Here is a 15,316-nt window from a genome sequence, read left to right on the forward strand (position 1 = left end):
TTTATCTATCTTCCCAGAAACAATCTTTTCAAAATGTATAACTTTGCTGTTACATGTATGAGTGATGGAATAGAAAAGAATTTGGCTCAGTTTTGAAAAAATAATATTCCCATAGAACACTGACTACCTAAATGTGATAATGTATTAATCTATTTGTGATTATTTTGAAACTATTGACAAATATTCTCCTCCAACAGATGTGTTTGATATCCCAACAGCTCATTTCAGATTAAACTCCATATTCCAGGCTTCTTTTTGAATATCTCCTGAAATAGCATTTCCCAGTCATCTGGACTGTGTGTTTTACCATTCTTGTCTTAAATCAAGTATCTCAGTGGGATAGAGTGAAGAGTAGAAACATAAACAGGATTCTGTATCAAATTCTCAAAGGCACTTACTATATTATTTGCTGATTTAGATTTATGTTACAAATAACCACTCATTCTTAAAATTCAGAAACCTCCAATCATCTTTTTACTCAATCTCCACAATTCCTTTGCGTCCTTTCTCTAGATAGAAATATATCTTAATATTTTGGAAATTATAGATTTTTGAGTGTTAATATTTTAGATTTTAAGTCATTCTGTTGTGCTTTTGTATCTTCTTTGATCTTTCATGAATGAGCCTTAATTGATAACAATATTTTGAGTTACATACTATTTACATCATCATTAGGGTGTATTATATCATCCACACTATTGAAATTGATAAATATGGTTTCTATACTTTCTCACATTATATAATTTTAGAACACATATTTGAAAAATAAATTTTCTTAAAGCTTTCCCTGCAGATTGAAACAATTATTAAAAAAAAAAAAAACTGTGTCAAATTTTTTCTGCTTTAGATCGAGTCAAGAATGGAGATGCTGTTATGAGTTATACAGCACTAGGTGAACTGTAATTTTTCCCTATGACCTCCAACTTATAAAAAGAAAAAAAAAAAAAACTTTCAGGCTATTTCTCTTAAGGTAAAAATACCTGCTTATATTCAGAGCTATGAATATCTCTAGCCTTCCTTGAAATATCTGATTATCTATTATGAATAGGTAACATCTAGATTGATCAACCAAGAGGCACCAGAGGGGCAACATTCACATGGAGGAAATGCAGGACAAACAGGAGTGCATGACTATGAGGGGCACAGGGGAGGGTTACAGGACAGGGAGGGGAGGAGACTGGGTTAGGGTTGGGCATGGTAAAGTGGGAGTGAAAGTAAAAGTACACATGATGTTAAATGTAAAACAAACTCTTACAATAAAAAATAAATAAATAAATAAATATACTATATCAAATGTGGGAGCTCTGGTAGCATAGTGCCTAAGGCATTTGACTGCTAACCAGAAGGCTGGTGGTTCAAACCCACCAACCACTCCTCGGAAAGAAGATGGGGCAATCTACTTCCGTAGTGATACTGCCTAGGAAACCCAAGGAAGGGTCGTTATGAGTTGGCGCCAACTCGACGGCACATAACAACAACAACAACAACAACAATATCAAATGTGATATAGAATAAGGACCAAATGAAGTTACACATAATACATTTTCAATCTAAAAAAAATAAATAATAAATAGGTTCTAGGTATATAGCCTATGTCATTTTTTATCCAGTTTCTTCTACTCTTAGTTTACTTGGCAAAGATAGCAAGCCAAACTGTAATACTTATTATGGTATCTTGATGATGCAGTGGGCAAGTAAGAAATATATATCCTGATGGTGGAATCTATATTTTGACTGTGAAAGAACAATCTTCATTCTTAATATTATTAGAGAGTATTTCTATCACTTATCAGATACATAACCTACATTGTGTTCCTCTGTGAAATGGGAATGATAATTGTGCTTTCCTCATAGAACTGTAATGAGAAGATAATATTTTTGTAAAGCACATAAAAATTTTCATGTCACACTAAAAACAAGTACTTAGAAAATTTTAATTATAAAGAGAATTGTTATAATATTAATATTTTGTATAAAAGTAATCCCATATGAAATATGACGACACATTTACCAAACCAAAAAAAGAAACCAAGTTGATTCCAACTCATAACAATCCCCATTGGCTGTACGTCTTTTCCTCATCTTCCTCCCATGGGGCAGCTGGTGGGTTCAAAGTGCCAACCTTATGGTTAGCAGCCAAATGCCATACCCACTACACCACCAGATCTCCTTCATACATTTATGTAGCACTTTAAAACCAGTTATTGCCATATAATATTTGCTTTCAAAGCTATGGTGTAGTCCTGATTGATACATACAGTAAACCTTATGCAAACTTTATAAATAAATTAAGACTGGAATAATTCTAAAATATTATTGATGCTTACACAACAGAGCAAGAACCCAAATCCAGTTTTTCTGTTTACAAACCCAAAAGTTTTAAACTTTGCAGTAAAATAATCTTATAAGAAAAAACAGTATTTTTTTTTCCTCTAAAGTAATTTTTCCCCTCTACAGTAGCCTTTTTTCTCCTTCATTAATTTTGACAAGCATTTACTCTTACAAAATTTCAAAAATCTGAAAATAATTTGTTAGTAAATACATTAAAAAAATATAAAAATACTTACACACACACACATACTCACTCACTAGTAAGTCTGAGACATAAACTCAACTACCCACAAGATATATAAAATAGATTTCAAAGGAGAGTACTGAGGGCATAGTTATCAGCTACAATTTGAGTCATTCAATGATGTGTCAATCTTAGTCAAATACACATCTGTCTGGATGCGCCTGCAACAAGTCGTAAACTATGCATATTTTAACAAACTCACTGCCAGTGAGTCAATTCCAACTCCTAGCGACCCCTCCTTGGGTTTCTGAGGTTGTATCTCTATGGAAGTAGATTGCCCAATCTTCCTTCTGAGGAGTAGCTGGTGGATTTGAACCTCCAGCCTTCTAATTAGCAGTCAAATGTCTTAGACACTATGCCACTACAGCTCCTAACTATGTATATAATGGATCTACAATTGCAGGAAGAAAATTGTTAAATTGCCACCTTTTCCTCTTATAACAGTGACAGTAAGAAATTTTATAGTATTTTCCAGGAATACTAGTAATTGTTACTCCAAAGGCAATATGTTCTGAGAACCAGAGTTCCATGTTTTTTGTTGTTGTTGTTCTGTTTTTCTTTCAGAATTTGAAGATAAATATTCAAAGGTGATCTTACAATTTTCATGTTGTAGTGGAATGGTATTATACAGAGGGACATATGTTGACCAGAACATGAAAACATATTAGTTTGCATGATTGGTAAGTGCATTGGTGGTGCAAATGGTTAAGTGCTTGGCTGCTAATGGAGTGTCTGGTGGTTTAAGCCCTTCCATCAGCTACATGGGAGAGAGACCTGGAGATCTGCTCCCATAAAGATTACAGACTAGAAATCTTGGAATAGTTCTACTCTGTCACGTGGGATCATGGTCACTATGGGTCAGAGACAAATAATAACAACTAATTGTTAGAATAATTATTTACTTATTATTCTAGATGAAATTACATAAATTATCAAAGCACTTATTATTTGGATTTATTTATGAAAGAGCAGTTTACTTATCATTATGTGCTTCAAGACTATTGCTTTACAAGGTCTACCAACCTGAAATTACTGTATCAAAGTATTAGCTATATCATGTTTAGTTATCCACTAGAAACTTAAACCACTCAAGGACAGACCTCAGAGCCATATATTTCTCTTCTTACTTATTAACAATGAGACTATATTGATAAAAGTTCAACTAGAGAAACTGAATCAATACATACTAAATATCATGCATGTGTGTGTGTATTTATTTTGTATGTATTTATATATTTAATTGTTCCATACATTTGTGGATCCTGATTAGAACTGTGATCAAGAAGTAACAACATATTGGTAACATGTTCATGTCAGAGAGTGAACAATAAACCAAGTAAAAATACAGGGCCCTTTCATCTCAGTGAAATTTCTAGGGGTCCAGTGGTGTGGGGTATGTGGGGATATCCCTTCTAAAGTGAAACATAAGTTGTTGCATCTGGTCCTTACTATAAGTGAAAAGAAGGCATAATGCAGTAGGACTACTCAGATTTTAGAGTCAACATACTTCTCATTTGAATATGTTACTCTGGCTCATTTAAAGAGTGAACTGAAAATCTGCTAACTTTAAGTGAGAACTAGAACAGGAGAAGGCTTTGCAACAGGTACAGACTGATATGCAAGCTGTTCTGCCTCTTGGGCCATGTGTTCTGGACTATCAGTAACATATACAGATGCTGTTTAGAGCCTTTGGCAGGACCCTATTGGTGAATCACAGCACGGACCCTTAGGATTTCTCTGAAAAAGCATGGCATTATCTGTGGATATCAACAGTGTTTTGCAGAAAAAAATTTGCTCACTACTGGGTCTTAGCAGTGACTGACCACTTAACTATGGGTCGTGAAGTTACAACATTACCTGAGCTGCCTGTAATGAACTTGGTGTTGTCTGACCTACAAAGCCATAAATTTGTGCATGCATAGAAGTACTGCATGATCAAATGATACTGGTTTATTTTCTTGTCTGTGTGTGTGTGTGTGTGTGTGTGTGTGTGTGAATTGCTCGTTCATATACTTTGTCCAGATATTTCAGGGAAGGAAGAATTGCATTTTTTGTGTTCAATTAAAGGCATTTCCTGAATTTTCTCCATTTCTAGGTTACATTTATAATCATCACTATCAAGCTTTCTTCTCTTTGATAATTATTCCCATGGTGGATTTTGAGAAGCAGTAATTATTACTTAGATGTAATTATTTCTAGCAATCTCTGACCTAAAAATCTATGTTTCTGTAATTTATATAAGAAATATTTATTTTTAAAATTTATGTTATTAAGATTTCTCCAACATTTTATCATATTAGCATTACATTTCCTCTCCATTTGACATCTATTTTTATACATGTTGTTAGGTTAGAACCCATTTTTTACCTTCTCTTTTTTTAATTAGGATTAGGAGCTCTGGTGGCATAGTGCCTAAGGCACTTGACTGCTAACCAGATGGTTGGTGGTTCAAACCCCCCAGCCACTCCTCACAAGGAAGACTGGGCAATCTACTTCTGTCGTGATATGTCCTCAGAAACCAAAGGAGGGGTTGTATGAATTGGAGACAACTCAATGGCACATAACAACAACAACAACATAATTTAAATGTGATAAAGTTCACTCTTTTTAAAGTACAGTTCTGAATTTTAACAAATGCATACAGTTTTGTTGTTGTTATTAGGTGCTATTGAGTTGGCTCCAATTTTATGTACAACAGAACAAAACACTGCCTGGTCCTGTCCAGCCTCACAATCCTAGCTATACCCAAGCCCTTTACTGCAGCTACTGTGTCAATCAATCTTATTGAAGTTCTAGCCCTTTTCTGTTGACCCTCCACTTTACCAAGAGTGATATATTTCTCCAGGGAATGGCCCCTTCTGACAATATGACCAAAGTAGTTGAGGTAATGTCTGGCCATTCTTACTGCCAAGCAGCATTCATGCTGCACTTCTTCCAGGAAAGATGTGTTAGTTCTTCTGGCAGTCCATGATACTTTCAATATTCTTCAATAACACCACAATTGAAAATATCAACTCTTCTTCGGTCTTCCTTATTCATTGTCCAGCTATCACATGCTTATGAGGTGATTGAAAATACCATGGCTTGGGTTAGGCACACCTTAGTATTCAAAAATACATCTTTGCCCTTCAGCACTTGAAAGAGATCTTTTGCAGCAGATTTGCCCAGTGCAATACATCGTCTGATGTTCTGACTGCTACCTCCATGGGTACTGATTGTGAAACCAAGTAATGTGCAATCTTTGACAACTTCAATCTTTTCTGCATTTATCATGATGCTGCTTACTCATCTAGTAGTGAGGATTTTTGTCTTCTTTTGGTTGAGGAGTTGTGATAGTTGGAGCAGTGTGTCAACTTCCCTGGACCACAGTTCTGTGTGGTTAAGCAATTGTGATGTGGGTTACTCCCATAGTGGGATTGGATGTATATGTTTTGAGAAGCCAATCCATTGAAAGGGAGTTTCCTTAGGAATGTGTCCTGCTTCCAATATATTTATGGAAAACCTGGGATAAGAAACACTCTTCTGTGAATTGGGATTCTGTTGTGCTGCATACAATTGCCCATGAGTGAACAATCTACCTTTTTGCCTGAAGATCTTGGATGTATCATTCATTGTAGTCAATGGCCAGTATACTGCAAGCCAACCTTGAGCTTATCAGCTTCATGAGTTGGGAAAAGCTCCCAGCTTGACATTTGATCCAAGAACTTGGGACTTGCCAGCTTCTATAAGTGTGTGAGCCATTTTCCTTAGATAAATTTATCTTTTCTCTATATATAAATAAGCTTTACTGGTTTTGCTTCTCTAGAGAACCCAGCCTAATACAGGTGTAATCCATACTGAAGATTTTAGTCTTTAAACTTCATCAGTAAGTGCTTCAAGTCATCTCCACCTTCAGTAAGCAAAGTTGTGTTATCTGCATACCGTAAATTGTTGATTGTTCCTCCAATCCTGATGCCACATTCTTCTTCATCTAGTCCACATTCTCAGATTATTTGCTCAGCATACAGATTGAATAAGTATGGTGAAAGGATACAACCTTGACACTTTTCCTTCCTGAATTTAAACCACACAGTAACCCCTTGTTCTTTTCCAACAGCAGCCTCCTGGTCTATGTACATGTTCCTCATGAGCACAATGAAGTGTTCTGGAATTTGCATTCTTCTCAGTGTTATCTATAATTTCTTTTGATCTACACAATCAAATACTTTTTCACAGTCAATAAAACACAAGTAAACATCTCTCTGGTATTCTTTGCTTTCAGCCAAGATCCATCTGACATCAGCATTGATTTCCCTTGTTCCACATCCTCTTCTGAATCCAGGTTGCATTTCTGGAAGTTGTCTGCCAATATACTGCTGCAACTGTTTTTGAATTATCTTCAGCAAGATTTTGCTTGCATGTGATATTGTTCGATAATGTCCACATTCTGTGGGATCACATTTCTTTACAATGGATACAAATATGGATCTCTTCCAATCAGTTAGTAAGGTAGCTGTCTTCTAAATTACTTTGCATAGACAAGTAAGTGCCTCCAGCATGGCATCTGTTTGTTGAAACATCTCAATGGGAATTTTGTCAACTCCTGAGACTTATTTCTCACCAATTCCTTCAGTGTAGCTTTGACTTCTTCCTTCAAGAACATCAGTTTTTTATCATATGCCCCCTCCTGAAATAGATGAATATCAACCAATTCTTTTTATAATTATGCAACCACCAGTATTATCTAGACATGAATCAGTTCAATTATCCCAAGAATTCTTATATGCCCCTTTCTAGTTAAACTCTCCCAAACTCCACACACTAGCAAACTGGTAATCTGTTTCTATCTCTATAGGTTTTCATTACTTATAATGGTATTTCATGAAATCATAGGCAATTTACCCTTTTCCTTTTTTCCCATTTAGTAAAATATTGTTTGAAATCTATTCATGTTATTATATGAATTAGTAGCTCATCTCTTTTTAAAAAATGGTGACCCAATAAATGAAAAAAAAAATATATTGCATGATATCATTATCAAAGGCAAGTAAAGATATCAATAATAAGTAAATATAACAACATCACAGGAAAGTAACATTTTATTAATGATATTTCAAAAAATATTGCAGCAGTACTTGAACAAGGAACTGTCAGAAATTCGAACCATATTCAGTAGAGGACATGAAATGTGGAATATTTTTCTGAAGTTGTATGGAGCTTAATGGAAAGCAGAGAATACCAGAAAAGAAATATTTACCTTCATTTTATTGACTATGGTTAAGCATTCAACTCTGTGCTAAAAAGTTAAGATGCCATTTTGAGGACTAAGGTGTGCCTGACCCAAGCCATGATGTTTCCAGCAGCATCGTATGCATGCATTTTGATGAAGATAATGCAAAAACAGACACTGAGTATATTGACAGGGAACATCCAGAAATGGAAGCTAGATTCAGAAGAGGACATGGAATGAGGGATATCATAGCTGATGTCAGATTATTAGCTGAAAGCAATACCAAAAGATGTTTACTTGTGCTTTATTGACTATACCAAAATACTTGACTGTGTGGATCATAACAAGCTATGCATAACATTGCAAAAAACTGGACTTTTATAAAAATTGTGCTCAGGAAGAACCTGTACATAGATGAAGAGGCTGTCATTCTAGCAGAAAATGGGTTTAAAATCAGGAAGAGTGTGCATTAGGATTATATCCTTTCACCATGGTTATTGAATATGCATGCTGAGCAAATAATCCAAGAAATCTGTATACTGAACAAATAATCCAAGAAGCTAGACTGTATGAAGAAGAACACAACATCAGGATTAGAGGAAGTCTCATTAACAACCTGTAATATGCAGATGACAGAACCTTGCTTGCTGAAAGTAAAGATGACTGGAAGCTCTTACTGATGAAAATTAAAGATGACAGTCTGCAGTAGGGATTATACCTCAACATAAACAAAATGAAAATCCTCCTAAATGGACCAATAAGCAGCATCATGATACATGATACCTAACAACAAACAACAGCAACAAACTACAAATATTCTGCTATACGGTTAATCACAGCTGTTTATATATTCATAATTGAGAAACATTTAAGTTTTTTTAAAGTATTGTTGATTTTGAGCAAAGGCTTCCAAAGTTTTTTTTTTTTTTTCTGGCTACAGGTTTATTTAACACAAAATAATCCCATCCAACTTTACTGAGGTGGCTGACCACGTCCACGACCAAATCTGCCTCTAAACTTGAATTCAGTTGCTGACCCAGCCCCAGCCTGGGTTTTCTTGTTGGTACCAGGAGGCAGAGCGCTCTGTCTGTACGTGTCCCGGTCAGCTTCCCCTCCAGTCAGTCTTGCAGGTTGTTTACCCTCCAAACCTTTAGGTTGCGGCCTACCAGTCTCAGGACGGCTGTGGCACAGGGTGGCGGGCACAGTCTCAGGGGGCAGGTGGAAGTAATCATAATCATGGAGGTACTGGATACCCTCGTTGGTAAGGTACCAGTAGAAATGTCTCCAGGCAAACTGTTCCTTCACATAGCCTCGTGACTTGAGAGATTACATGGCCTTCATGACCTGAAGGTTGGGCACATTCTTGTCTGCTAGTTCCGGGTGTTTTGGCATGTGGACGTCCTTCTTTGCCACCGTCACCCCCTCTTTAAAAAGGAGTTTATAAATGGCAATCCGATTCTTCTTGGGCATCAACATCACGAAGACGGCTACGTCCGGAGCTGGGACTGGAAAGCCCAAAGTTTTTGCATGCATGTTTCTTTGTGAACCTAAGTTTCATTTCACTTGGACAAATAACTAAGCATAGCCTCAGAAACACAAACAGGGGCCACTATGAGTTTAATCTACTTGACAACAGTGAGTAAGTACATAAAGTTGGTGTGGATCTTGTGATTAATGTATGTTCAATTTTATACGAAACTATCACTCTTTTAAAAAATACCGTACTATTCTGCACCATCCACAGCTTTGCCAGTACCTGTCATTTTTAGTATCTTCTGCCCATTAAAAAAAGTACATAATGGTATATAACTGATTTCATTTTGCATTGATACACCACTACAAATATATTATATGAGTTGTGGTGTTCACAAAGAGTAGTGAATGCACCATGGACTGCTAGAAAAAGAAACAAATCTGTCTTTGAGAAAATACAGCCTCTTGTACTCTTCTATAAAAGTGAGAATGGCCTGACTTTGTCTCTCTTACTTTGGTTGTGTTGTTAGAAGGGAACAATCTTGGGAGAAGTATATCATGCTGGGTAAATTAGAGGGTCAATGAAAAAGAGGAAGACCTTAAATGAGATGGATTGACACAGTGACTGTGACAATGGACTTAAGCATGGCAACACCTGTGAGCATGAAGCAGAAGAGAGCAGTGTTTCATTCTGTTGTACATAGGGTCATATGACTTGGAATTGACTATACAACATTTCCACTATATCTCTCAGTTTGTCATAATGTGGTTGTTTGCATGTTGCTCTGAGGCTGGAAGCTATATCAATGACTTTCACATACCACCAAGGTAACTAATGGGGCAGGTTTTAGCAGAGCTTCTAGACTGACACTGACTGGGAAGAGGGACTGGGCTATCCACTTCTGATAAAAAATGGCCAATTAAAACCATATGGATGACAGTGAAATGTTGTCTGGTATATTACTGGAAAACTTTATGAATACCCCTAAAACATTGTCTGATATAGTGCTGGAAGATAAACTTTTCAGGTAGGAAAATAATCAAAAGATGACTAAGGAAGAGTTGCCTCCTCAAAGTAATGTTGACCTTAATAATGTGGATGGAATAAGCTTTCAGGACCTTAATTTGCAGATGGAGATCACTCAAAATGGGAAGAAACATCTGTCAACATTTATTAATAATCAGAACATGGAATGCAGGAAGTATGAGTCTAAGAAAATTGGAATTTGTCAAAAATAAAATGAAACACATAAAGATCAATATCTTGATAGTGAGGTGAAATGGAGTGGCTTTGGGCTTTTAGAATCATGCAACTCTATGGTCCACTATGCTGAGAATTGCAAATTGAGAAGGAATGGCATCACATTCATTGTCAACAAGAATGTTTTAAGATCTATCCCGAAATAAAATACTGTCCTTGACAGGAAACTATCCATGTGCCTACAAGGAAGATCTATTAATGCTAGTATTATTCAAATTTATTCATCAACCACCAAAGTCAAAGATGAAGAAATTGAAGATTTTTACCAACTTCTGCAGTGTGAATTTGACAAAACATTCAATCAAAATGTATTGATAATTACTGATGATTGCAATGAGAAATTTGGAAACAAAGAAGCAGTTTTGATAGTTGGAGATATGGCTTTGGTGATAGAAATGGCACATGAAGACAAGAAAAGAATTTTGCAAGACCAACATATTCATTAAAAATTCCTTTTTTCAACAGTATAAGTGCTGGTTATTTCCATAGACCTTGCCAGATGGAATACACAGAAATCAAATCAATTACATCTGTGGAAAAAAAGTAATGGAGAAACTCAATATCATCACTCAAAACAAGGCCATGAACTGACTGTGGAACAGATCATCAATTGCTGGTATGCAAGTTCAACTTGAAGTTGAAGAAAATTCAAAAAAGTTGATGAGAGCCCAAGTATGACCTTAATTATATCCTAATTGAATTTATCGAAAGAATGGCTGGGCACTCTACTTCCGCAGCGATGCTGCATAGGAAACCCAAGGAAGGGTCTCTTGATTCAGGTCCAACCTGATGGCAAATCACACACACACAAAAAAAAATAAATAAATAAATAAAAATAAATTTAGAATTTAGAGACTATTTGAAGAACAGATTTGACATAATGAACACCAATGACTGAAGACCAGAGGGATTGTGGGATGACATCAAGAACATCATGAATGAAGAAAGCAGAAGGTCACTAAAAAGCAGGAAAGGAAGAAAAGACAAATATCAGAAGAGACTTAAACTTGCTGTTGAAGGTGGTAGCTAAAATGAGTGGAAGAGATAATGAAATAAAAAAAAAAACACTGAACACAAGATACCAAAGGGCAGCTCAAGAAGATAAAGTAAAGTATTGTAATGAAATATGCAAATACCTGCAGTAAGAAAACCAAAAAGCAAGAACATGCTCAGCATTTCTTAAGATGAAAGAACTGAAGAAAAAATTCAAGCCTCCAATTGCCATATTGAAAGTTTCTATGGGCATAATATTGAATGATAAAGGAAATATCAAAGGAAGATGGAAGGAATATACAGTCACTGTACCAAAAATAATTGATCAACATTTAGTCATTTCAAGAGGTAGCATACGATTAAGAACCAATAGTATTGAAGAAAGAAATCCACACTGCACTGAAGGAATTCACATAAAACTAAGGCACCAGGAATTGATGGAGTACCATTGAGATGTTTCAACCAAAGGATGCAGCATTGTAGGCGCTTACTTGTTCATGCTAAGAAATACTTAAGACACCTACCTGACCAACTGAGTGAAAGACTGATTTGTGCCCATTACAAATAAAGAGATCAAATAGAACATGGGGACTATTGAACAATATCATTAATATCACATGCAAGTAAAATCTTGCTGAAGATAATTCAAAAGCAGATGCAGCAGCAGTGTACTGACAGGGCACTTCCAGAAATGCAAGCTGGACTCAGAAGAGGATGTGGAATGAGGGATATGGTTGCTGATGTCACACAGATTTTAGCTGAAAACAAGAATACCAGAAAGATGGCTAGCTGTGTTTTATCAACTGTGCAAAGGCATTCAATTGTGTAGATCATAACAAATTATAGATTACATTGCAAAGAATGGGAATAACAGAACACTTAACTATGCTCATGAAAAAACTGTACATAAACCAAAAGGCAGTTATTTGAAGAGAATAAGAAGATACTGCATGGTTTTAAACCAGGATGGTTGTGTGTTATGGTTCTATACACCATATTTATTCAATCTGTATGCTGAGTAAATAATCCAAGAAGCTGAACTATATGAAGAATATGACATCAGGATTGGAGCAAGGCTCATGAACAACTGCAATATGCAGATAACACATTGCCTGATGAAAGTAAAGATGACTTGAAGCACTTTCTGATGAAGATGAAAGATTACAGTGTATAGTATGGACTACATCTCAACATTAAAAAAAATAATAATAATCCTCACAAGTGAATTCAGTTCCAGACCTGAAAGGTAATTAGGGGATATAATCTCAGGTATCTTAACAGGCTCTAATAGATCAGCAAACCTGCTCTTTTTTTTATGATTTTTAATTTTGTTCCATACTGTTCTCCCACTCTATCCAGGATGTCTTGTACTAATCCACCTCTGAATGGTTGCATCCAGCCAAACAACAGACAAGCATATGGGATGAACATTTGCATCAGGTAGATACATGCCTTGAAGCATTCAATCAATCATGGGAGAACAGAAGGGTAGTGTTTGCACAGGGAGCCATATTAGGGGCAGGAGTGCTCAGGAGGGAAGGACACAGGGAAGCGGTAACTATGGGGAGGAAATGGGAAGAGATCTCTAACATTGTAGGGAATTTCAGTCAATGTCATGAAACAAAATGTGTATGAAATGCTGTATGGAAAATGAATTTGCTCTGTAAACTTTTACCCAAACCACAATAAAAAGTAAAAAAAGGAAAAAAATCCTCACAACTGGACCAATAACAACATCCCGATAAATGGGAAAAAGATTGACATTGCCAAAGATTCCATTCTATTTGGATCCACAATCAACCCTCACAGAAGCAGTAATCAAGAAATCAGACAAAGTATTACACTGGGCAAATCTGTTGCAAAAGACCTCTTTGAAGTGCTGAAAAGCGAAGACATCTCTTTGAAGACTAAGGTGCGCCTAACTCAAACCATAGTGTTTTCATTTGCTTCATATGCATGTGAACACTGGACAAAGAATAAGGAAGAAACTTTTCTTCTTTTGCAGATACTTTTCTTAATCTGTGGCTTATCTTATTATCCTTCTTTTAATAGTTTATTTCAAAGAGCAAATTTCTTAATTTTAATGATGTCAAGTTGATCACTTTGTGCCTTTAGAAATTATGCTCCCAAATCCTCCTTCTTTTGTGTTATTATTTCATGTTTTCCTTTTGCATATGTTATGTATACACAATGCATTGTTATTTTTTAAATCAGCCAGTAATATTTTAGAATCATAAAACTTAAGAAAATGAACTTTAATTTTATATTCACCATCCTTTGTACATTTTTAAGGCCTTCTTGTTTCTTTTCATAGACATGCATTTGTGTATTTTATTCCTTCTTCCTGAAGACTTTTTGATACATTTCTATTAGTGCAAGCATCGTAGTAACTAATTACCATGAGTTTGTTTCTCTATTTTTATTTTTTCATTTTTTAAAAATATATTTTTCTAAGTAGGCTTTTTAAAAGCATTTTAAAGATGTCACTCTATTTTTTCTTGCTTGCAAAGTTTCTGGCAAGAAGTCTGTAATTTTTATCTTTATTCTTTTCATAGAATGTACATTAGTTCTGTTTGTGCATTCTAGGTTTTTTCTTTGTTTCTGGCTTCAGCACAGATGTTTGTCTGGCATTTATCATGCTCTATATTCTCTGAGTTTCTGGGATCTGTGGTTTGTTGTATATCATTATGGAAAATATTCACCCATAATATTTTCATATACATCTTTAAAAATATTCTATCTCTACTTCCTACAGCATTTCAACTAAATGTATAGAAGACCACTTTATATTTCTTCACAATGTTGGGAAGTACATTTTTTTTTTTATTTTTCATTCTTTTTCTTTGTCACTCTTATTCTTATTCTTTGTGTTAACATTGAAAATGAGCAGACTTACAATACAAGCAAGAACATGGATGAATCTAAAAATCAAATAAAATAAGTTATATGTAAATGATGTCATAAACAATGATTTAATATCTGTAAAATTTTAACAAAGTCAAAACTGTATTAGCAGAAAAAGACCAGTGGTTTTCAAAGCCTATTTGATGGGCAGATAAATTTACTATAAAGGGACTCAGGGGGACCTTTCTTGATATGGTGAAGTTATTCTTTACCATGATTTTTTGTTTTGCTCAAGTACTTGTATAAAATTATCAAATATTTTGATTACACATCTAAAATAGGTGAATTATTTCTGTATATGACTTTTGGTAAAATAAATTGATTTTTTTTAAAAAATATTACACACTAAAAAGAAGCATTCAGTGCATTTCTGTATCATGATACACTTTAAAAGTTCATTTCAACTCAAGGAATAACTTATTTTACTTTCCTCCAGGTTACTCTCATTTCAATCTTATATAACTTTAAACAACGTATTAAAACTTGAATGTTATTTCTGCCATTTGAAGCTTTAGAATTTGGAACTTTTGCAAATTTCTTCACCATACAAAAGACAATGTTGGGACTACATGAACTCTCAAGATTCCTTCAAGTTTCAACATTCTAATAACAGGTGAATCAGTGAAACTCAATATTTTTACCCATAGTAATTTAGTTCTAAAGACTCATAAATGCAATTAATATTTGCTTTTGATTATGAAAATAGGTATATATCTATGTGTGTCTGTATGTGTGAGGAGAGAAAAAGTTTTTCAGGTTTTGCATTCCTTTTTACAATCTTTTACATTATTCTACATTTTAGAAGCCATTCAATTGCCAGTGGAAATAAATGATGGGGAGACTCATTAAGTTTAAGTATCCCATTTTTAGAAAGCATTATAAATAATATTAAACCTGACAA

At 35.0% G+C, this 15,316-nt stretch overlaps 1 pseudogene; it reads right to left on the reverse strand.

Moving 5' to 3' along the window:
* Window positions 1-8,756: 8,756 nt before the first annotated feature.
* Window positions 8,757-9,260, reverse strand: LOC103210710 (annotated as a pseudogene).
* Window positions 9,261-15,316: the final 6,056 nt, after the last annotated feature.

Source organism: Orycteropus afer, unplaced genomic scaffold (genome assembly GCF_000298275.1).
Source record: "Orycteropus afer afer isolate SDZICR_OR568_19922 unplaced genomic scaffold, OryAfe1.0 scaffold00643, whole genome shotgun sequence".
NCBI lineage: Eukaryota > Metazoa > Chordata > Mammalia > Tubulidentata > Orycteropodidae > Orycteropus > Orycteropus afer.